The sequence below is a fragment of the Nannobrachium achirus genome (assembly GCF_963921795.1).
Source record: "Nannobrachium achirus genome assembly, chromosome: 6".
Taxonomy (NCBI): Eukaryota; Metazoa; Chordata; class Actinopteri; order Myctophiformes; family Myctophidae; genus Nannobrachium; species Nannobrachium achirus.
This window is the reverse complement of record NC_137815.1, coordinates 65,930,791-65,956,769: the sequence shown is the minus strand read 5'-3', so window position 1 is coordinate 65,956,769 and position 25,979 is coordinate 65,930,791.

Sequence of the window (25,979 nt, the reverse complement as noted above, 5' to 3'; positions counted from 1 at the left end):
CATTACAGATAAGTCTTTTAACATTACAGAGGACGGTTCCGACCCATGGCCACCTGGGTTATGGGCAAAGCACGCCTCCGCTGCTTTACCCGTCCCTGACTGGGACTTGAACACAAGCATCCCGCAGACGTTGGACAAACCGCTTAGCAGAGGATGGTTTCGATCCATCGACCTCTGGGTTATGGGCCCAGCACGCTTCCGCTGCGCCACTCTGCTTTACACATCCCTCAATGGGATTTGAACACATGTATCCATCAGGTCACTAGGACTGATGTTGATATGTGAATCTGCAGAAGACGCAGACGTGTTTTCACGACGTGTTTGTAAATACATGTTTTGGCAGTGGTGAGATTTGAACCCACGCCTCCAGAGAGACTGGAGCCTTAATCCAGCGCCTTAGAGCACTCGGCCACACTACCTATGGGCTTTGGGTTTCACTGATTTCGATTTCGACTTGTTGCTCTTAACTAAGAGCAGGTGTGAACAACAAAGTGGACAAGGCCACAATTGTGGGTTTAGAACACATTATTCCACCATCCACAGAGTTCACCACTATTTCGAAGGAACTGTGGGAGAACTACAGTCTTAGCATGGATGCAGCCTGTGGGTTAATGAGCCCAGTATGCCTCCTATGCTGAAACACACCCCAGATGGGATTCGAACCCACAATCCCTGCCTTAGGAGGGCAGTGCCTTATCCATTAGGCCACTGGGGCTACATAACACAGAAGGCCACTGGGGCTACGTAACACAGAAAGCCACAACCACACAATGTGAATGTATATAACTGAATAAACTGGCAGTGGTGGGATTTGAACCCACGCCTCCATAGAGACTGGAGCCTAAATCCAGCGCCTTAGACCACTCGGCCACACTACCTCACAAAATCCAATGTTGTGTCCTTTGATCTTCATGTGTTTTTCACAAAGGATGAGTCGTTGTTTTCTAAGCGCAATCACAGTGCTCTTCATAATGCATGGGATTTGAACACATGTATCCATTAGGCCACTAGGACTGATGTTGATGTTGTGATGAGAAATGCTGAAATCAGGAAAAAGACTTTACAGATAGCAGAGGATGTATTCGACCCATGGACATCTGGGTTATGGGCCCAGCACACTTCCGTGGCTTTACACATCCCTGAAAGGGATTTGAACACATGCATCCCGCAGTTGTTGGACACCACGCTTAGCAGAGGATGGTTTCGGTCCATCGACCTCTGGGTTATGGGCCCAGCACGCTTCCGCTGCGCCACTCTGCTTTGCACTAAGTTGTGTGGGATTTGAACACATGTATCGATTAGGCCACTAGGACTGATGTTGTGATGAGTAAGTGCTTAAATCAGGAAAAAGTATTTTTTTAACATTACAGATAAGTCTTTTAACATTACAGAGGACGGTTCCGACCCATGGCCACCTGGGTTATGGGCAAAGCACGCCTCCGCTGCTTTACCCGTCCCTGACTGGGACTTGAACACAAGCATCCCGCAGACGTTGGACAAACCGCTTAGCAGAGGATGGTTTCGATCCATCGACCTCTGGGTTATGGGCCCAGCATGCTTCCGCTGCGCCACTCTGCTTTACACATCCCTCAATGGGATTTGAACACATGTATCCATCAGGTCACTAGGACTGATGTTGATATGGGAATCTGCAGAAGACGCAGACGTGTTTTCACGACGTGTTTGTAAATACATGTTTTGGCAGTGGTGGGATTTGAACGCACGCCTCCAGAGAGACTGGAGCCTTAATCCAGAGCCTTAGACCACTCGGCCACACTACCTATGGGCTTTGGGTTTCACTGATTTCGATTTGGACTTGTTGCCCTTAACTAAGAGCAGGCGTGAACAACAAAGTGGACAAGGCCACAATTGTGGGTTTAGAACACATTATTCCACCATCCACAGAGTTCACCACTATTTCGAAGGAACTGTGGGAGAACTACAGTCTTAGCATGGATTCAGCCTGTGGGTTAATGAGCCCAGTATGCCTCCTATGCTGAAACACACCCCAGATGGGATTCGAACCCACAATCCCTGCCTTAGGAGGGCAGTGCCTTATCCATTAGGCCACTGGGGCTACATAACACAGAAGGCCACTGGGGCTACGTAACACAGAAAGCCACAACCACACAATGTGAATGTATATAACTGAATAAAATGGCAGTGGTGGGATTTGAACCCACGCCTCCATAGAGACTGGAGCCTAAATCCAGCGCCTTAGACCACTCGGCCACACTACCTCACAAAATCCAATGTTGTGTCCTTTGATCTTCATGTGTTTTTCACAAAGGATGAGTCGTTGTTTTCTAAGCGCAATCACAGTGCTCTTCATAATGCATGGGATTTGAACACATGTATCCATTAGGCCACTAGGACTGATGTTGATGTTGTGATGAGAAATGCTGAAATCAGGAAAAAGACTTTACAGATAGCAGAGGATGTATTTGACCCATGGACATCTGGGTTATGGGCCCAGCACACTTCCGTGGCTTTACACATCCCTGAATGGGATTTGAACACATGCATCTCGCAGTTGTTGGACACCACGCTTAGCAGAGGTTGGTTGCGATCCATCGACCTCTGGGTTATGGGCCCAGCACGCTTCCGCTGCGCCACTCTGCTTTGCACTAAGTTGTGTGGGATTTGAACACATGTATCGATTAGGCCACTAGAACTGATGTTGTGATGAGTAAGTGCTTAAATCAGGAAAAAGTATTTTTTTAACATTACAGATAAGTCTTTTAACATTACAGAGGACGGTTCCGACCCATGGCCACCTGGGTTATGGGCAAAGCACGCCTCCGCTGCTTTACCCGTCCCTGACTGGGACTTGAACACAAGCATCCCGCAGACGTTGGACAAACCGCTTAGCAGAGGATGGTTTCGATCCATCGACCTCTGGGTTATGGGCCCAGCACGCTTCCGCTGCGCCACTCTGCTTTACACATCCCTCAATGGGATTTGAACACATGTATCCATCAGGTCACTAGGACTGATGTTGATATGGGAATCTGCAGAAGACGCAGACGTGTTTTCACGACGTGTTTGTAAATACATGTTTTGGCAGTGGTGGGATTTGAACGCACGCCTCCAGAGAGACTGGAGCCTTAATCCAGAGCCTTAGACCACTCGGCCACACTACCTATGGGCTTTGGGTTTCACTGATTTCGATTTGGACTTGTTGCCCTTAACTAAGAGCAGGCGTGAACAACAAAGTGGACAAGGCCACAATTGTGGGTTTAGAACACATTATTCCACCATCCACAGAGTTCACCACTATTTCGAAGGAACTGTGGGAGAACTACAGTCTTAGCATGGATTCAGCCTGTGGGTTAATGAGCCCAGTATGCCTCCTATGCTGAAACACACCCCAGATGGGATTCGAACCCACAATCCCTGCCTTAGGAGGGCAGTGCCTTATCCATTAGGCCACTGGGGCTACATAACACAGAAGGCCACTGGGGCTACGTAACACAGAAAGCCACAACCACACAATGTGAATGTATATAACTGAATAAAATGGCAGTGGTGGGATTTGAACCCACGCCTCCATAGAGACTGGAGCCTAAATCCAGCGCCTTAGACCACTCGGCCACACTACCTCACAAAATCCAATGTTGTGTCCTTTGATCTTCATGTGTTTTTCACAAAGGATGAGTCGTTGTTTTCTAAGCGCAATCACAGTGCTCTTCATAATGCATGGGATTTGAACACATGTATCCATTAGGCCACTAGGACTGATGTTGATGTTGTGATGAGAAATGCTGAAATCAGGAAAAAGACTTTACAGATAGCAGAGGATGTATTTGACCCATGGACATCTGGGTTATGGGCCCAGCACACTTCCGTGGCTTTACACATCCCTGAATGGGATTTGAACACATGCATCTCGCAGTTGTTGGACACCACGCTTAGCAGAGGTTGGTTGCGATCCATCGACCTCTGGGTTATGGGCCCAGCACGCTTCCGCTGCGCCACTCTGCTTTGCACTAAGTTGTGTGGGATTTGAACACATGTATCGATTAGGCCACTAGAACTGATGTTGTGATGAGTAAGTGCTTAAATCAGGAAAAAGTATTTTTTTAACATTACAGATAAGTCTTTTAACATTACAGAGGACGGTTCCGACCCATGGCCACCTGGGTTATGGGCAAAGCACGCCTCCGCTGCTTTACCCGTCCCTGACTGGGACTTGAACACAAGCATCCCGCAGACGTTGGACAAACCGCTTAGCAGAGGATGGTTTCGATCCATCGACCTCTGGGTTATGGGCCCAGCACGCTTCCGCTGCGCCACTCTGCTTTACACATCCCTCAATGGGATTTGAACACATGTATCCATCAGGTCACTAGGACTGATGTTGATATGGGAATCTGCAGAAGACGCAGACGTGTTTTCACGACGTGTTTGTAAATACATGTTTTGGCAGTGGTGGGATTTGAACCCACGCCTCCAGAGAGACTGGAGCCTTAATCCAGCGCCTTAGACCACTCGGCCACACTACCTATGGGCTTTGGGTTTCACTGATTTCGATTTCGACTTGTTGCTCTTAACTAAGAGCAGGTGTGAACAACAAAGTGGACAAGGCCACAATTGTGGGTTTAGAACACATTATTCCACCATCCACAGAGTTCACCACTATTTCGAAGGAACTGTGGGAGAACTACAGTCTTAGCATGGATTCAGCCTGTGGGTTAATGAACCCAGTATGCCTCCTATGCTGAAACACACCCCAGATGGGATTCGAACCCACAATCCCTGCCTTAGGAGGGCAGTGCCTTATCCATTAGGCCACTGGGGCTACATAACACAGAAGGCCACTGGGGCTACGTAACACAGAAAGCCACAACCACACAATGTGAATGTATATAACTGAATAAACTGGCAGTGGTGGGATTTGAACCCACGCCTCCATAGAGACTGGAGCCTAAATCCAGCGCCTTAGACCACTCGGCCACACTACCTCACAAAATCCAATGTTGTGTCCTTTGATCTTCATGTGTTTTTCACAAAGGATGAGTCGTTGTTTTCTAAGCGCAATCACAGTGCTCTTCATAATGCATGGGATTTGAACACATGTATCCATTAGGCCACTAGGACTGATGTTGATGTTGTGATGAGAAATGCTGAAATCAGGAAAAAGACTTTACAGATAGCAGAGGATGTATTCGACCCATGGACATCTGGGTTATGGGCCCAGCACACTTCCGTGGCTTTACACATCCCTGAATGGGATTTGAACACATGCATCCCGCAGTTGTTGGACACCACGCTTAGCAGAGGATGGTTTCGATCCATCGACCTCTGGGTTATGGGCCCAGCACGCTTCCGCTGCGCCACTCTGCTTTGCACTAAGTTGTGTGGGATTTGAACACATGTATCGATTAGGCCACTAGGACTGATGTTGTGATGAGTAAGTGCTTAAATCAGGAAAAAGTATTTTTTTAACATTACAGATAAGTCTTTTAACATTACAGAGGACGGTTCCGACCCATGGCCACCTGGGTTATGGGCAAAGCACGCCTCCGCTGCTTTACCCGTCCCTGACTGGGACTTGAACACAAGCATCCCGCAGACGTTGGACAAACCGCTTAGCAGAGGATGGTTTCGATCCATCGACCTCTGGGTTATGGGCCCAGCACGCTTCCGCTGCGCCACTCTGCTTTACACATCCCTCAATGGGATTTGAACACATGTATCCATCAGGTCACTAGGACTGATGTTGATATGGGAATCTGCAGAAGACGCAGACGTGTTTTCACGACGTGTTTGTAAATACATGTTTTGGCAGTGGTGGGATTTGAACGCACGCCTCCAGAGAGACTGGAGCCTTAATCCAGAGCCTTAGACCACTCGGCCACACTACCTATGGGCTTTGGGTTTCACTGATTTCGATTTCGACTTGTTGCTCTTAACTAAGAGCAGGCGTGAACAACAAAGTGGACAAGGCCACAATTGTGGGTTTAGAACACATTATTCCACCATCCACAGAGTTCACCACTATTTCGAAGGAACTGTGGGAGAACTACAGTCTTAGCATGGATTCAGCCTGTGGGTTAATGAGCCCAGTATGCCTCCTATGCTGAAACACACCCCAGATGGGATTCGAACCCACAATCCCTGCCTTAGGAGGGCAGTGCCTTATCCATTAGGCCACTGGGGCTACATAACACAGAAGGCCACTGGGGCTACGTAACACAGAAAGCCACAACCACACAATGTGAATGTATATAACTGAATAAAATGGCAGTGGTGGGATTTGAACCCACGCCTCCATAGAGACTGGAGCCTAAATCCAGCGCCTTAGACCACTCGGCCACACTACCTCACAAAATCCAATGTTGTGTCCTTTGATCTTCATGTGTTTTTCACAAAGGATGAGTCGTTGTTTTCTAAGCGCAATCACAGTGCTCTTCATAATGCATGGGATTTGAACACATGTATCCATTAGGCCACTAGGACTGATGTTGATGTTGTGATGAGAAATGCTGAAATCAGGAAAAAGACTTTACAGATAGCAGAGGATGTATTCGACCCATGGACATCTGGGTTATGGGCCCAGCACACTTCCGTGGCTTTACACATCCCTGAATGGGATTTGAACACATGCATCTCGCAGTTGTTGGACACCACGCTTAGCAGAGGTTGGTTGCGATCCATCGACCTCTGGGTTATGGGCCCAGCACGCTTCCGCTGCGCCACTCTGCTTTGCACTAAGTTGTGTGGGATTTGAACACATGTATCGATTAGGCCACTAGAACTGATGTTGTGATGAGTAAGTGCTTAAATCAGGAAAAAGTATTTTTTTAACATTACAGATAAGTCTTTTAACATTACAGAGGACGGTTCCGACCCATGGCCACCTGGGTTATGGGCAAAGCACGCCTCCGCTGCTTTACCCGTCCCTGACTGGGACTTGAACACAAGCATCCCGCAGACGTTGGACAAACCGCTTAGCAGAGGATGGTTTCGATCCATCGACCTCTGGGTTATGGGCCCAGCACGCTTCCGCTGCGCCACTCTGCTTTACACATCCCTCAATGGGATTTGAACACATGTATCCATCAGGTCACTAGGACTGATGTTGATATGGGAATCCGCAGAAGACGCAGACGTGTTTTCACGACGTGTTTGTAAATACATGTTTTGGCAGTGGTGGGATTTGAACCCACGCCTCCAGAGAGACTGGAGCCTTAATCCAGCGCCTTAGACCACTCGGCCACACTACCTATGGGCTTTGGGTTTCACTGATTTCGATTTCGACTTGTTGCTCTTAACTAAGAGCAGGTGTGAACAACAAAGTGGACAAGGCCACAATTGTGGGTTTAGAACACATTATTCCACCATCCACAGAGTTCACCACTATTTCGAAGGAACTGTGGGAGAACTACAGTCTTAGCATGGATGCAGCCTGTGGGTTAATGAGCCCAGTATGCCTCCTATGCTGAAACACACCCCAGATGGGATTCGAACCCACAATCCCTGCCTTAGGAGGGCAGTGCCTTATCCATTAGGCCACTGGGGCTACATAACACAGAAGGCCACTGGGGCTACGTAACACAGAAAGCCACAACCACACAATGTGAATGTATATAACTGAATAAACTGGCAGTGGTGGGATTTGAACCCACGCCTCCATAGAGACTGGAGCCTAAATCCAGCGCCTTAGACCACTCGGCCACACTACCTCACAAAATCCAATGTTGTGTCCTTTGATCTTCATGTGTTTTTCACAAAGGATGAGTCGTTGTTTTCTAAGCGCAATCACAGTGCTCTTCATAATGCATGGGATTTGAACACATGTATCCATTAGGCCACTAGGACTGATGTTGATGTTGTGATGAGAAATGCTGAAATCAGGAAAAAGACTTTACAGATAGCAGAGGATGTATTCGACCCATGGACATCTGGGTTATGGGCCCAGCACACTTCCGTGGCTTTACACATCCCTGAATGGGATTTGAACACATGCATCCCGCAGTTGTTGGACACCACGCTTAGCAGAGGATGGTTTCGATCCATCGACCTCTGGGTTATGGGCCCAGCACGCTTCCGCTGCGCCACTCTGCTTTGCACTAAGTTGTGTGGGATTTGAACACATGTATCGATTAGGCCACTAGGACTGATGTTGTGATGAGTAAGTGCTTAAATCAGAAAAAAGTATTTTTTTAACATTACAGATAAGTCTTTTAACATTACAGAGGACGGTTCAGACCCATGGCCACCTGGGTTATGGGCAAAGCACGCCTCCGCTGCTTTACCCGTCCCTGACTGGGACTTGAACACAAGCATCCCGCAGACGTTGGACAAACCGCTTAGCAGAGGATGGTTTCGATCCATCGACCTCTGGGTTATGGGCCCAGCACGCTTCCGCTGCGCCACTCTGCTTTACACATCCCTCAATGGGATTTGAACACATGTATCCATCAGGTCACTAGGACTGATGTTGATATGGGAATCTGCAGAAGACGCAGACGTGTTTTCACGACGTGTTTGTAAATACATGTTTTGGCAGTGGTGGGATTTGAACCCACGCCTCCAGAGAGACTGGAGCCTTAATCCAGCGCCTTAGACCACTCGGCCACACTACCTATGGGCTTTGGGTTTCACTGATTTCGATTTCGACTTGTTGCTCTTAACTAAGAGCAGGCGTGAACAACAAAGTGGACAAGGCCACAATTGTGGGTTTAGAACACATTATTCCACCATCCACAGAGTTCACCACTATTTCGAAGGAACTGTGGGAGAACTACAGTCTTAGCATGGATTCAGCCTGTGGGTTAATGAACCCAGTATGCCTCCTATGCTGAAACACACCCCAGATGGGATTCGAACCCACAATCCCTGCCTTAGGAGGGCAGTGCCTTATCCATTAGGCCACTGGGGCTACATAACACAGAAGGCCACTGGGGCTACGTAACACAGAAAGCCACAACCACACAATGTGAATGTATATGTTACAGTATGTTCAAGAAACCAGTAAAAGTTGTCAAGGAGCACTCGTTTTGACGTTCACCACACACTAATCACCACCAGATGGCGACGTCAGCCACTGCTCTGCCATTCACCAGAGTGTATATAAGAGAGTTACGTCACGCTTTGAACTCGCCGCAGACCGGAAGTGTTTACTCTTTATTTACTAGCCTAGCCTAGCCTAGCCTAGCCTAGCCATTAGCTCCATTGTAGTCACTTGGACAGGGCGTTTAACGTGCGCTTGCCCAGGCCTTACGGCCTGGGCATAAATATAACGATTGCATTCACCACGGCTTCGTAACTCGCGCGGCGCTCCGCCGGCCGCGCGGCCCTGGCCCGCTCTTCGCGGCCACTCGCGCCTGCGGCGCTCGGGGGCGAAGAGCAGGACCAAGGTCCGCTGGCCTTCGCGCCGCTTGGGGCTTCGTGGACCCAGGGGGGCCTCGTAACTCGTTTGGGCTTCGTGGATACAGGGGGGCTTCGGTAGCCGCTCGCAGTGTCGTGGACAATAGAGCGGCGCACCGCCTGGAGTACGTTGTTGTGGCGACCGCTTGCTCCGCCCCGTGCCGCACCACGAGTGCTCCGCGTCTCGAATGTGCTGTTTCTCTAATATACTATGACATATATAACTGAATAAACTGGCAGTGGTGGGATTTGAACCCACGCCTCCATAGAGACTGGAGCCTAAATCCAGCGCCTTAGACCACTCGGCCACACTACCTCACAAAATCCAATGTTGTGTCCTTTGATCTTCATGTATTTTTCACAAAGGATGAGTCGTTGTTTTCTAAGCGCAATCACAGTGCTCTTCATAATGCATGGGATTTGAACACATGTATCCATTAGGCCACTAGGACTGATGTTGATGTTGTGATGAGAAATGCTGAAATCAGGAAAAAGACTTTACAGATAGCAGAGGATGTATTCGACCCATGGACATCTGGGTTATGGGCCCAGCACACTTCCGTGGCTTTACACATCCCTGAATGGGATTTGAACACATGCATCCCGCAGTTGTTGGACACCACGCTTAGCAGAGGATGGTTTCGATCCATCGACCTCTGGGTTATGGGCCCAGCACGCTTCCGCTGCGCCACTCTGCTTTGCACTAAGTTGTGTGGGATTTGAACACATGTATCGATTAGGCCACTAGGACTGATGTTGTGATGAGTAAGTGCTTAAATCAGAAAAAAGTATTTTTTTAACATTACAGATAAGTCTTTTAACATTACAGAGGACGGTTCAGACCCATGGCCACCTGGGTTATGGGCAAAGCACGCCTCCGCTGCTTTACCCGTCCCTGACTGGGACTTGAACACAAGCATCCCGCAGACGTTGGACAAACCGCTTAGCAGAGGATGGTTTCGATCCATCGACCTCTGGGTTATGGGCCCAGCACGCTTCCGCTGCGCCACTCTGCTTTACACATCCCTCAATGGGATTTGAACACATGTATCCATCAGGTCACTAGGACTGATGTTGATATGGGAATCTGCAGAAGACACAGACGTGTTTTCACGACGTGTTTGTAAATACATGTTTTGGCAGTGGTGGGATTTGAACCCACGCCTCCAGAGAGACTGGAGCCTTAATCCAGCGCCTTAGACCACTCGGCCACACTACCTATGGGCTTTGGGTTTCACTGATTTCGATTTCGACTTGTTGCTCTTAACTAAGAGCAGGTGTGAACAAGGCCACAATTGTGGGTTTAGAACACATTATTCCACCATCCACAGAGTTCACCACTATTTCGAAGGAACTGTGGGAGAACTACAGTCTTAGCATGGATTCAGCCTGTGGGTTAATGAGCCCAGTATGCCTCCTATGCTGAAACACACCCCAGATGGGATTCGAACCCACAATCCCTGCCTTAGGAGGGCAGTGCCTTATCCATTAGGCCACTGGGGCTACATAACACAGAAGGCCACTGGGGCTACGTAACACAGAAAGCCACAACCACACAATGTGAATGTATATAACTGTTAGGGGCCCCGGAGCACCTGCTCGTGACCCCAAGGGTGTGGCACCCAGGTCCTTCAAGCCATACTACAATGACCGGGACCACCGCGATGCCCGCCGCAAGGGAGACAACCGCCAGGAGAAGCGCAGAGGATCCGTGGGCTCAGATAGACAGCAGTCACCTGGACCCACTGCCACTGCGGATCGCCAAGCCATGCCACCACCGCCAACACCCCAACAACAACCTCTGCAGCAGATGCAAGCTCCGGTGGCACAGCTTGGGCCTCACATGGCCTTTTATCCCATGCAAAACCTGCAACCACTGTACCCTGCACCAGCTCCAGTGCCGGCTCCAGCCCAGGCACCCATCACCCCTGTGACCTCTGTACCAAAGGAGAAGCAAGCAGGGAAGAGGAAGGAGAAACGCAACCACGTTCCTCGCCAGTGAGCTGGTGAAGAAATAATGTTATGGCCCAATATATTCTCCATATGTTAATCAACAAAAAGGGACATACATTTTGTTAAGCAGTTAGTGTGCTAGTACTGTAGATGCATATGTACTGCAAATGTAGAAAAGCTTCCTTTAAGCATAGGCTGTAGATTTCTGATATACCGTATAATGTATGCTGTATTTTTGATATACTGTATGTGCATGCAAGAACTACATATATACGTGGTTTCTTCACTGACATGGGTAAAGGTTAAAAACTGAATGTACTCATAGTTCAGAACATGACATACTGTTTCCACTAGCCGCTTCGTTGCCTGCACCTGCGAGGCACGGCCTTGGACTTGGGGTGAAAAAGGGGGGGTTGTAGATGGTGCCAGGCTGTATCATCGACTCCCCGACATTCCTGTATCGCGCTAACGAACCGTTATCTTCTTATTGCCAACATGAGATACCGTTTCCGGAGGGAGTAAAGGGCAACATGTCGACTTCTAACATGTGAACCGGAGAACTCCCCAAATTCACGTGGACTGGGGAGTTGGTCTGGCCTTGAACTGTCTCCATTGCGAAACATCGTGCATGTTCATGCATGTACGTGCACAAGCGCGTGCCAAATGTGTGTGTGCTAAACTGAAGCTGTGTGTGTGTAACTCTATTGAGATGTTGTAGCGGAGCACCCTATAAAAGGCTGTGTATCCGTAGCTCTGGGCAGTTCTTTTCTGTCTACTTAGAGAGAGTTTTGACTCTGTTTTTTAGTTAAGTACACATACTGTACTTCTTTTTAATTTTCATTGCCAATTTCTGTATTGGTGAGTTTATAATTTGTAACTGTTTTTATTCACTAAAGCTTTTTATTCACTTTTGCTTGGTGTCTGTCTGAATTCATTTTCTAGAGTTTACAACTTTTAAGGTTTTGACTTTTTAACTTCCCTTCGGGGAAGTTCCGCTTCCATGGGAAAGAGGTGTTAGCACCTCAGGGCACTCAAGGCAACTTCTGGCTGTTGGAGCTGAGTTAGACTTTTGGTAAGAATCAACAAGTATATTTTCTTAATTTAAAAGTCTTTCACCTTCTCAGTGACTGACACTGCGCGTGCAGGTGTCAGTTGGGTATGCTTGGCAGACAATAAAATACAAATTCCCAACCCTAACCGGACGGACAGTTTGTCCGCAGTGGGCTCTTTTGTATCAAATAAGTCAAGCTGCTTTTCTCCATAAAACAGTCCCTGGGAGAAAGCTACAAGGTAACAGTTTCACACTTTATATTGTCTTTGTGGTTTTGGCATTCTCCATCCAGACCTATGGTCTACATTTCTCAAGAAAGGTGCAATATTCTTGGTCTATAAAATAAAGTCGCTGTAGATAGTAATAATATTCACCAGTTAAAGAGGGTTTCATAGACAGTTCAGTCTTTATTCAGAGAAAGTTGTATTCGTACAGTAATAGGTGCATATACAGTAATAGTAGGTTTATACAAATGAGAAAGGTTATAACACCTGTTTGTGTTAACTTAAAGGTATAGTGTAGTGTTAGTGACAGTGTTTATTAAAAAGAGATCTGGTAACTTTGTGGGCCTAGCAAACCCACGGAGGGTTCCGGGCGGCTTAGAGGAGTGCTTAAAAAGGTGAAAGGGCATTCAGTAGCTCCAAGCTCATTACATGGCGTCCCTGGGTGGATATTGATTGATTATTGATTATTGATTAGTAATTGATTAATTAAATTCGTGTCCACCGCCACATAAAGAATAGCCGAGAGACCCTTGGAATATAGTTATTACTACAGAAGTAAAGGATAGTTAATATTATCAAGGCTTAAGTGTTTTTATCCACAAAACTCCCCGGAGCGTCGGAGATTTTGAACATAGTGAAGTGGAGGTCTGTGTGCGCAGCAGACGGCCAGTAATCGGTAAAAAACATCTCCATTAGGAACTAGATAAAATAGCAGTTGAGAACATCTAATAATATTATAACAACCTTTGCGACCAACCTAAAAAGTTTCAGGCATGGACTCTGCCTATCCCACCGCCACAGACAACGCTCCTGCGGGAGCGGTTGGCGGGGCGAGGCCTGCCTCCCCTACTCCCTCGACTGGCACCATGGCACCCCCATCGGTGGACTCGTGGGACGAGGACATTGACAGCAGTACCTACGACAGTATGGGCGTAATGGCCCCAGTAGTACTGCATAACACATGCGGAGGACAAGCGGCCCGTTACGAATCCAGTACGGGGAGCGCATATCCTGATCTCCAAACGTTGCTGAATTGGAATCAGGGAGCAACGCGAGCCGAAGCTACAGCCCCCCTTCCTTGGTTACACGGCCCCACAGGGACCGGTGGCCTAGAATGGGATCCCCAGACAAACGACGGGGAACAGGCTGAACCTGAGCTGCAGGGGAGACTTCCCCCGCCGCCTCAGGTGCTGGACACTTTCTCCTGGCAAATCCCCGCCAGGACACACACCATAACCCCCGAGAGAATGGTGAAACTAAAGATTTCCTCCGAAAGGTTCGAACAACTCGTGCCTGCAGGAAACAGGCCCTTTGTGGTGAATCCCGCAAATAGGTACCTGGACAACAATGCGGGCATGGCGGCAGCCATAGCACACGGTGCAGGTCGAAGCTACGCCACATGGTGCCGAAACATAGTGGAGTCCCGACCAAACCGAAAACTCGAGAATGGAGAAGTACTGGTATGTGCACCATACCAACTTGCCCATAAAGGATATCAAGGTATTATCAACATGGCTATGCAGAATGTTGCTAGAGGCACCAGGGAGGAAGACCAAAGGTCCACCCTTCTGGCATACTATGGCAAGCTCTTTGCTCAAGCCTATGACATGCAAGTTTATAACCTAGTCATGACCTTGTTTGGAACTGGTACGTGGGATTACGACCAGGCCCTCAGCATTTGGTGCTTTATGGAGATGTTCCAAGGCCTGCCCGACGACCGGCTAGAAATAACGTTGCTGGTCCCAGAGGCATGGCTGGCTAACACTCTCCGCCGAGCCCAGATGGAGGCCTGGCCGCCACACCAGAGGCACGGGTGGGGCGACACATTCGCAAACGCCCGAAGGACTAACGTGGTGCAAGATCTCATACAAAGGGTGGAGAGTCACCGCATAACGGCCAATCGAACTTGGCCCATGACAGGCGAACAAAACAATGGGATGAGAGGCCCTCCCCCGGAGGACCGGAATGTGTGGTTAACCACCTATCCCCCGGCAGGGCCTTCACAAAGCCCACTTCCCGCGGAGGAACCTAGGGGGCAGCCTCGAGAGGTGAGAGGTCCTGACCTCGAAACCACACCGCTCCAAACCCCCCAGGCCCCCGTTGGGGCACCTAGACAGCTGCCGGCACCCGGTCCCCTATACCAGGATACAGGCCGGGTGCAGACACGGTCACAGAGAAGAGGGGACGCCCACAGGGATCCACCGCCCCTCTACCGGGGAACTATCCCTCTGGACCCCTCAAGGATTGTGGCGCCAGAACAGGCCCCGAGGTCATCACCTGACCTCGGGAGGCCTTTGGCCGCCTCAACACCGGGACAGGTTGAACAGTCCATACCTATGGAGCGAAATCCTGTCTCACCTACATCCCGACGACTCGAGGTGTCAGATCACGGGGCATTCCCCGGACCCTCCAACGAGGATCTGAGAGTGGTGCTGGAACCCCCTAGGAACACCCCCATGGAGATCGACGTTCAAAATGGGGACCTAGTGGAACACCCCACTCATGGCCTGTGGGCAATACTCACCTTTACAACCACGTCTTTGTCAACGACGGAAAAGTGGGAGACGTATCTCACAGGAAAAGGTGGTACTCCATACAGAAACCTCCGAAAGGACGTGATGGAGGCCAGAATACCGTACAACCTGGATGCCGGTATACCTGTGGTGACTCCCTGCCTGGGAATCCTCCCGGGTGCCTCCAAAATAGTCCACCTGGCTCTTAGGGAATCCACGCTACAACTTAGAACCCTCAAAGACCAGGAGAAGGCTAAAATGGAGCGGGACATAAGGAAAGCACTGCTCGCACGGTCCTCTTTCGAGGGGACCGGAGCGCCAGGTAACCCCTACAGACTGGCGATCATGATGAAATGGGGTAGATTCAAGGTCCAAGGCTTGAGGAAGACATGGATGCAAGAGGCCATACTGGCCGCCATTTATTCCCTCAGAAACACACACAACATGTTCATTCGGTTGTTGGTGAACGATGGGGACTTCGAGGCAGTCTCGGCTCTGGTACGGGCCAGAGAGGCTGCCGAGGCTTCAGAGGCTGGATCCGTCAGGTCAACGGGCCGAAACAGCCAAAGAAGCAGCGCCGGTGCGGAGTCCCGATCTGGGGGCTCTGCTCCAGGCACCCCAAACCGCTCCTTCTCCGTCATGCGGAGAGAGCAGAACCAAAACCAAACCCCAAGGGGTAGACAAGCTACTAGAGGGACCCCTAGGGTGCGGTTCAACCCGCCACCACAGGCCCCTCGCCCGCTTGAACCCCCAGGGATTCTAGTTCGGAACTCCCCCCGTGTCGAGGAGGAGGAAGAGAGCGAGGAAGACTCAGACCCGGACTACGAGCCGGAGGACGAGGAATCCCAGTCTAGGGCATCCTCAAGGGCCTCTTCGGTCTCTGAGTCAGAGTCTAGGTCAGGCTCTCGTTCCAGGTCCAGGGAAAGGCAAATGTACCCTCGGGGCCCGCCTCCCAGAGCTAGGAACAAGAACGCCAAAGCCCGGCTACTGAGGCCTCTAAAAGTGGAATCTCCACTGAAAGGCAAGCTCTTCCAAACCCGCAGTGGACTTAGCTGGACCACGGGTATCGAAGGTGTCCCGGCTGGGGACGAAGGAGAGCTTAGGGGCAACGAGTCAGGACAAATGTGCGACGGATACCCTGTCGAGTGGGAAACCGCCAGAGCACTGGCGCGATCACCCTCGGCGGAGAGAGTCCTCTGGCAACATGGCCTGACCGGGTCCTTCAAGGATGCTTACCTGCACGCGGGTTATGAAGCGATGCGGGAACAGGTCATACTGAGGGATCAGGCAATGGCAGAGCCTGCAAGGAGGTTTGTACATTACAACAACACCCCCTCGGATCCCGGTATAACCATGAGGGAAGATTTATCCCCATACCAAGCCAGGCGGGAATATTCATTTCCTTCCAGATTGGCACCCACCCCAATAACAAGCAGCACCAGAATGGGTGCTTCGTTTCGCCCGGAAGGGAACCGGCTCTCGGGCCAAGGCCACCTTTCAGGGGAAGAATCATACGTTAGCGACCTCCTTAGCAAGGCGCAGTTGATGAAGAATTTGACCACGGCGAGAGACCCGGGCGAGACGCAAGCAAACTACTTGCGGAGAACAATCCCTCTATTTGAGGGGTCTATACTCTATCACGATCCAGAGGCAGCCCGCATACTGGGCCATGTCAGGGGCTTGGACGTCCCCGGAGGGGCCTCCCTCGAGTCCCTGAGCTCAATGGACGTGAGAATTCCCGGGGTGAACCCTGGAGAGAGGATGGTGGAAGAATTAGCCACCCTGGTAGCGGAGGGGGAATTGAACTTGGCTGTTGCAGCCGATAAAATCTCCTGCTCCGTGCCTATCAACCAAGCTACCCTCCTGCTGGAGAAGTTGTTCTCTAAAATCCCAGGAGGACTAAACCTGGCCGTGGGCTGTGCCCACTGGACACAGGCGCAGCTACGGACTGAATGTATGAAGTACGATCAGACCAAGGCGCTGCTCTCATTGAAGAAAAAACATGGGAATCAAAAAGGGTCAGAGCAACCCAAGCCGCAAGGCAAGAAGGCCCCGAGGAAAGAAACCCAGCCTAAGGCTGAGACAACCGAGGCCAAGGATTCAAAAAACGGGGAGCGGGGAGCCACCAAGAAGGCTCCCCCGAAAAAGGCTCCGGCGCAGAAACAGGCAGGGAAGGGGGGACCGAAGGTCCCAACATTCCTGCCTGCAGAAGAATGGGCCGCCCTCCCACAGGAGGAGAAGGAGGCACGGATAGCTCTGAGAGCGGCGGCAAGAGCCGCGCGCGAGGCTCAAGAACAGGAGAAGGAACAGTGACCGAGCCTCCCTCAGCTATCATACACCTGACAATAGACCCCACCAAACGACCCCTGTTGAACGCTATAGCAAGCAAGACAAGGGAGTCAGATGGGAAACTTTTGTGTCAGTTAGGGACAGACCAGTATCGTTTAGATACCGGGGCTGAAATAACACTGCACACAGGTATTCCCGTTACGGGATCCATGATGGTGGAACTAGGTGATGGCTCAATCACCACTATGGGGACGGGGGACAAGCATGGAATACACGGGGTCGTTGGCCCCGTATATGCAGAACCCTTGATAGCCCCCAAAGACCTGATCATGATCAACCTGGAGGAAATAACTTCAGATGACTATGAGAAGGAATTCCTTTTCCCCGGTCTTGATACCCCAGAGCCACCTAAGAACGTATGTATCAAATATAGCCTTAAATACATGCGTCCCATAGATGTGGCAAAGGAGATTGAAAAGATTGTGGAAGCGTCGGACGGCCAACAGAAAGACCGAATCAAGGAAATTCTTAAGAGAGGCCGTCATGCGACGCATAAAAATGACGCTGGCAGGGTCGACCCCAAGTATACATATACCATTAGGGGTCGAGTGCCAGACAGACAGCCCCAGCACCGAGTAGACCCTCGGTGCAAAGCCGAGCTCACAGCTACCATTGATGAGCTGGAGCAAGGCGGGCAACTGAAGCGACTGGACTCCGCCCTCACCAACACACCTATCCTAGGGGTTCCAAAACCAGGTGGGGAAGGATGGAGACTAGTACATAATCTCATTGCCCTGAACGCGAGGTCGACCTCGGATACCAGGTCAATGTTCAACATTGCGCAGACAACCAGGAACTTGCCAAATAAACGGTTCAAGTCCTGTCTGGATCTGAAGAATGGCTTCTGGTGTGTGCCAATAGACGAACTGTCCACCCAAAAAACTGCGTTCACCTGGAACGGAGTCTCCTATGGCTGGACCGTTTTACCACAGGGCTTTAAATCTAGCCCCTCGCACTTTCAGAGTGTCGTTGAGGACATCCTGAAAGGCCTGGATGTCACGGTATATGTGGACGACATTTACTGGACAAATGAGACTGAAGACGAGCACCTTGACCTGCTAGACCAGGTGGTCACCCGTCTGGCTTCCTCAGGGCTCAAGATTGGCCTCAAGAAATGCGAAATCGCAAAATACTCTTTGAGGTATCTGGGTTTCAACATAACAGACACTGGGAAATCGGTCAGCAAAGAGTACCTAGAACAAATCGCTGCCCTTCCCCAGCCTACCTTGTTGGCTCACCTGGATCATGCCCTGGGAAAGTGTGGTCACATAATGAACCACGTCCCGGGGTACGCTGCCAAGGCAGCACCCCTGCATAGACTCAAGGGAAAGGCACTTCAGGGTAAGAACCCCCGCAACCGGAACATACCGATAGCGGACGCCAAACCCCACTGGTCTATATTCCAAACCCATGTGCTGGAACATTGCACCGATTTGGAGAAAAGAGACCCCGGGAAGCACTTGGAGGTTTTCCCTTGCCTGGAAGGTGAGGGAATAACTCTCAGGTGCATGAACCGTTTGGGCAAAGCCCCATGTCTCTTTTTGTCCATGCAATTCTCCAGCCCAGAGCAGAGATATCCCGACCAAGAGCGAATTCTCTGCGGAGTATTCAAGTTCTTGAACGGACTGAAAGACCTCGCTCAAGACCGAGACGTGATAGTCACCACGGAGTACCCCGCACTGCAGTGCGCATCCAAGGGGACTATCTCAGGGTCACGAGCCATGTCGCAGAGGTGGGGACACTGGGCCGGAATGCTTACTGACCCTCGGGTTAAGTTTATAACCACCGGCACCAAATGTCCCATCGAAGCAAAACCTAAGCCCCAGGCCCCCGTGGAGGAACCCCCCTGGGTCCTGTACACTGATGGGAGCCAGCAGAAGGCCGACGGCGACCGGGCCAAATGGGCATTTGTCCTTAAACACAAGGACAAGACCGTGAAATCATCCTCAGGATGGATTGACGGTTCGGCCCAGATGGCCGAGGTGACTGCCATACTAGAGGGAATTATCACAGCTAGGGGTAAACACATCCACAAGCTGTTGATCGTGACCGATAGTGACTACTGCTACCAAGGTGGGGCTGAGAACCTAGAGTTCTGGGAAGCTAAAGGCTATGAGACAAGCTCAGGCCGCCCCATGGCTCATGGTGAACTCTGGGCTCTCATAGTAGAGCAATCCAAAAACATGAGGCTCTCGTGGAAATGGATCAAGAGCCATACGGATGGAGAAGGCATCCACTTCACCGGGAACCGGGAGGTGGATGCCCTGGCCCAGCGCAGACAGCTGGCCAACGCAGTTGGGCTGAAACGCCTGCGCCTAGCCCTGCCGATGGCGTGGGGCAAAGGCAAGGTGGTGGAAGTGCCCGAAGACGAGGCCGACCACATAATCCGGACGATTCATGTGGGTCTCGGTCACGTGGGCAGCCAAAGGCTACTCAAGTACCTGCGGACGCAGGATTTGCTGATCCCAAAAGCTAGGCAAAGAGCTATCACGGTGCGTAAGGCATGTGAACGCTGTGCCCTAGTCGGGGGCACAAAACCGGAATTTGTACCTCCAGGGCAAATTGCGGTGCCCATAGCGGGCACGAACTTTTCTGCCGATGTGTTTGGGCCTATGTCCCAGACAACGCGGAAAGGACACAAACACGGGCTGGTTATCGCTGATAACGGGCCTGGTGCCATAAGGGTGTATCCTATTAAAACACCTACCGCGGCGATCATTTGCCACTGTATATCCCAATTCCTACGGGAAGAGAACGGGGTACAGTCCCTGCGAATGGACAATGCGACTTATTTTACGCACACTAGCGTTAAGTCTTTGCTGGAGGATGAGGGTATTCAGGTGGAATACTCAGTTCCGTACCATGCTAAGACTAACGGAGTTGCGGAGAGGGCTGTTCGCTCAGTGAAGGAACAGATAATTAAAGAGGGCATGGAGAGCTCTTGGGATGAGCCTTCTCCTCTTCTCAAAATTCACCAATCGGTCAACCTTGGGAGAGAGGAGAAGAGATGTGTGTCCAAAGATAACACGGGTGTCTCTTGTCCTTTCTCCACAGGTGAAGCTGTTTGGGTGCTGAGAAAACCCCTGCCAGGAAACCCCAGCAAGAAGTGTGAATCAAAAGACACCGTTGCTGAGATCCTTGGCCCACATAGGCTTAGGTTGGAGAACTCGGGCATAGTTCATATAGACCAAGTTCGCAAGACCAGGTGAGCACTGAGAAATGGCCGAAGCTTCGGGTTGTACACCCTTAGTTAGGGATGGAGAGGTTGCGCCAGGCATGGGGCAGGTGACTGTTGGTTCTCGTAAGAAGATGCCCTTTGCTTTGGAGTGCGCCAGACAAAAAGTGTTGATCTGTGTAGCGCCAGGACGGTCCCCAGCCTCTGGGGACAGTGGAGTTGGAAAGAGTGCCAGCGCCTGGTTAGGCGTGTCCGATGGAGCGGTGAAGTTGGCCAGAGAGGGCTTCATGCCGACGGTGAGGTCAGTGGTGCATAATCCAAGCCTGGATATGGCAGAGGATGGATGGTTACCTAAACCAGAGTATGTGGCGGGGCCTGCGGGCCACCCCATTCTCTGGCAAAGGTATGGACACAGTCTGGGGAAGTGCATGCTATGCCTGATCCCAGTGACCAACCTGCTGTGGCAGGGTCCATCTCGCAACCGCCCGCCCCAAGTGCCGCATGATAGCAAACCCCTCCTTCGCCCTGGTGGCGAGGCCTTTACCTTTGGGCCTAAAGAAGGACCCAGGGGATGTAGAGCGTTGGTATGCCCGGGGTGCTACGTCCTGTACGGACCGCGCATTGCTCTGGCTGCCTATCCTGTCATGACCGCTGAAACAGCGGCCAGTTGCTCATGCACATGGCTAGGTTTCGCCCTGGCCAAATGCAAATACCATGGGGGAGTGAAGTTGAACTCAGGTATCCATCTGACCAAGGGCGGTGGTTTCCTGCAAGCCGGTGACGCACCGGTTCGCAAAGGAGCCCACGGCCGTGGAGGTATCACCTTCAAGGGCAGCATGGAGAATCTGGACAGTCTGATGGAAACTTCCCTCGAGCGAACTATCAGCCTCTCTTTCCCCAGGGCTATGCCCTCCAGGGGATCTAGGTTGTATTCAAGCCGTGGTCCAGATACATTCTGGGTGAAGGACACGGAGGAGCGAGCCAAGCTTTTCCCCAAATATCAGTTGCCTAGCGAAGCTAGCAATATCAAGGGGATGGACCTGCTGCTTGACTGTGCTAGTCTGTTTCGTATGATGCTGGCGGCCAGGGCCCTTCTGGCGATCCCTGGCCTGGTGGCAGTGTCGTTCCAAACAGATATGCCTAAAGATGGCGATACACCTGACTGGTTTACCACAGTCAGCGGGGAGTTGAATGATAAAGGTTTCAGAGAGACCCTATCAATCAAACTCCTGGTGAGGAATGGCCCCGTTGTGACCCGCAAGGGGTCAGGAGGTGAGCCTATCGCTGTGGGGTCTACTATCCGGCCTGCCGGAGGGGGAGAGTACCAATTCGTGGTTTTCTCAATCACTCTGGAGGTGGGGGCTATGCCACATCCCATTAGAGGGATCTCTGTGGACATAAACCCTGGTACCGAGAATCCAGTGGTGGGAGACCCATTAAGGGTCTCACGGATCAAACCACGCAGGGTGCACTTCCAGGGCAGTGCAGGGTTGGGGCCTAAGGGGGATACCCTATGGAAGTTTTTGGCTGGCCTTTCCCTTAAAAAGGAGAGAAGGTCAAAGGATTCCGAGTAATTGATGCTGTTCCACGGCGGGCCCCTAACCTTGTTGCTCTCTCTTTCAGGTAATCGAGCCGGTAAGAGAGAGTGAGGGGGGGGGAAGCCGAGATGGATGCCCGCCTGGTCCGTATAGCCCTGTTGGAGGCTCCTGGAATGGGTAGGACAATCACCTTGGCCCGCTCAACGCATCTTGAGGAGTCGAGAGAGGGCCTGATATCCTCGACAGAAGAGGAAACCGTGCAGTCTGGGGAACCAGTAACAGAGCCCGAGGGGATTGCACCTAGTATGGTTCGCAAGCCCAAGGTTTCCATCACCAACCTAATCACCAGGCACATTATGAAGGGGACCCTTCTGATAATGGCAGTGGTGATGGTGCTGGGATTCGTAAGGGCCCTCAGGTACCCCAAGACTCGCACGGAATGGGAATTCAGAGACCCAACTATCAGAGAGCATGAGGGGGTGCCGGTAGTATACGCACGTATAACCAGCCCTATCCCCTGTGTTCCTGAAAATCTCACTGACCGGTGGTTGGCCTATAATAATTATAAGGCCACAGCACTGGGCAGTAGCCCGCCCGCAGGCGGCTGGGGTGAGCCCCCAGAATGTTCAGTAGCCAGCACGGAACCTGAGTGTTGGGTGCTTGAACCTAGACATGGTTGTAACGGTCATATCACATGGCAGGATCTCAGTGACCAAGTAGACGAGGTATCCCAGGGGGCAGAGGGGGCGGTAGTACTGAGAGTCTATCCATCCGACCCTGTCGGTGAGATATCTACAAGCGTCAAACTGGCCAAAGGGATTCAAAAAGTATACCAATGCACCACGGTCACTGCCCGATCTCGCTACAGCAGTGAGAAGGAATGGGGACTGTGGGAAGACATATCCAATTGCTCCGATGCCTCAGTGGATGGAGCCGAGGCGGTGGAACTAAGGATACATCGCAGAGAGTTAGCCTTGGAAGGGGATATAGCCGCTGAAAAAGTGACTTTGCTCACTGTTTGGCCACCGTCCCCTGAGAGGGAACTCCAAGCGCTGCTGAGCTACGTGTCACCACTGAGGAATAATTCCTCTTCCCCGAGAGCAAGGAGGGCTACGCCCGGCTACAAGCCACCACCGGTCACCGACCAAGCGGGTGGCTGTCCCCACAGAATCACTACCAAATGGTTTAAGTGGATTGTGGGGATAACCAAGCCAGGCAAGAAGATGTACTCCTACCCACCCGGCTTGCTGTGGATGAAAAATCGGCCGCTCGCTGGTGGGAAAACTCTATACTACATGGACACTCCGGTGTTATCAGCTGACCAGGTTGGGGCAATAGAGGGTCCATGGGGAACCAAGGTGGTTGATTCATTGCTCACGTGTGTAGCAGCCAAGCTCGACCCCACCGACCTCCCATGGAGGGGACTTACGGTGGAGAAAGTCATCAAACGCCTAGCGAACAAGATGGGGGAGCTAATACCCATCTGTCGTGAAGGAAAACGGATGGGGATCCCACGTGACTCCCTAACTGTCCGCACGAATGGGACTATAATCCCTGGTCAATCCTCATGCAGAGTAGACTTCAGAACTATGCTGAGGAGGTTTAGGGTGTTCCCTGACTTGACAGCCTCACAGACCTCGTGGGGTAAATGGGATCATGAAGGGCCTTTAAACAACATAAAAAACTATGCGGGTTTGGGCCTGACGAACGAAGAAGTGAAACTCCTCGATAAGTGCTGGGTTAGACCTGGGAACACAGAGGAGGAAAGGCTGAAGATGTTCCTTCATCAACAGTTTGCGGCCCAAGTTTTGGGATTCCAACTGTATTCATGGCGCCAATTAATCGGGCGGGGTGAAGGGACATCAGGGGCCAACCCCACTCTTTACCCGGGCTCCTTCATGGTCACTCTGGGGGGAAATAACAAAGATCCTCCAGAAGAGACCAGGCCGAACCCTAATATCAATCCGGACAAGACTGAAAGGCCTGTTCGGGAATGGATATTGGATTGGAAGAGGGAAGACCCCCAAAAGCCGTTCTCTAGACTACCAGAAGACGATCGGAACCAAGGAAAAATCTCTCTTCCTCCACCCCTCGTATTAGCGAAGAAAACCGACACTGGTTTTATCCTGCGCTGGGGGTTGGAACCTACGTACAAGGCCACAGGAGCCCAGGTGGGAGCGTATCCTCAGACTACATATGGTATCAGGGGAAAGCAGTATTGTACCTTGGAAGATCAAAGCCAGTGTACAACCCAAGACACTCATCCAGCAGCCCATGTGGATGAGGCAACTTCTGCCATGGTGGATATAGCTTCCACCAGAACCATAACTCACGTGACCGAGGGCAATGGTCATGAGGTCGCATGGATCAATTGGGGTCCCCTTAAAAGGGACCAAGCTGCCGAAATAGGTTGTGACGCTAAGAAAATGGTGGCACGATATTATGTCACACGCAATCCTCCTCCCCAGGAGCATGCATGGAACAACATGCACTGGTATGACTCTCCTGTGTTGGAGAAAAAATATGATTCCTGGAGGTGGAGGCCTGTGATAGGAAGACAAGAAAGGGAGTTTGTCAACCCAACAGAGGGAGTAGGGGCACCGGCGATGTTGGTACGTTGCTACCAGGCCTCCCCTACGTCTCCACTAGGACCGAAGCAGGACACCCTAGACTGGGCAGGGCGGACTGAACGGTGTGGACCCCTTGACTCTGTGTCAGCTAGACTCTTGGACAAGGGGTTTCCTTACTTCTGGCCGCCCGATGCGTACCTACTGAATCGTTGGGGATTTGCCAACGGTCCATTTTGTAACAACAACGGCAAAGGCAATTGCCATTGTTATGGCACCTGTGGACAGGCTGGTTGGGTGGGAGCCCTTTTAGGGCCATGTGATTCAGTGTTCATGGACTTCGGCACACCATGGGCTCCCCCATCTGATTACCTAGTCTCAGGGAGGCCATCATTGAATCCGGGAATCGGATGGACGGCCCGAACATTCTCCATGCAGGCCGTGTACCCCAAAACTCATGCAGTCAACATGACTAATGGTACGTGTCACCCTAACCGATGGCCTGAGGCGGATTACAGGAAAAGGCCTAGGACCGGCTGGGGTGATTTCAAGTCGGCCACATTTCTGTTAACCTCAATAGTAGGTTATGCGGCTATTGACATAGGAGAGTCCGTAAAGGAAGGGACTATAGAGGCGTTCGAAGAAGTCACATCTGTATTTCAGACCTCCTGGAGAGTTGTAGCAGGTGTGCTCAAATGGGCTATCCCTTGTTTGATGTTACTGGGATGGCTTATCGTGTTCTCAGTACTGTACCGCCTGGGCCTTTTAGGGGGCGTGGGCAGAGCTCTCAAGGACATGCTGAAATGGATGTGTGCAAAGAGAGGAGGAGCTCAGAGGGAGGGGCGTCCCCTCCCATGAGGAGGAGCCGTGGCCTGAGGCGCTGCATAAAAGGAGCCCCTCAGGCTAGCTCTTGTCATAACTCCCGTTGGCTGTTATATGGACGTTGCTCAGGCACTTAATATTCTGCGTGAAGAATTTAAACCCATCTACGACCTAGCCATGGCCAGCGAGAGACAAGAGCAGATCATCAGCCTGGATGACATGGACGATGACAATCTTCTTGCCATGGATCCTGAGGAAAATGACTTACTTTCCGAGGGCCAACCGGAGGAGGACCGGAGTGGAGCAACCACTCCGGCTCCAATGGATGAACACTCTGAGCCCTCTGGGCTCGAAGGAGGGGCAGTCTGGAGGGTGGTGATTCCTCCCCCTGCCGATACCCAAGACGACGAGG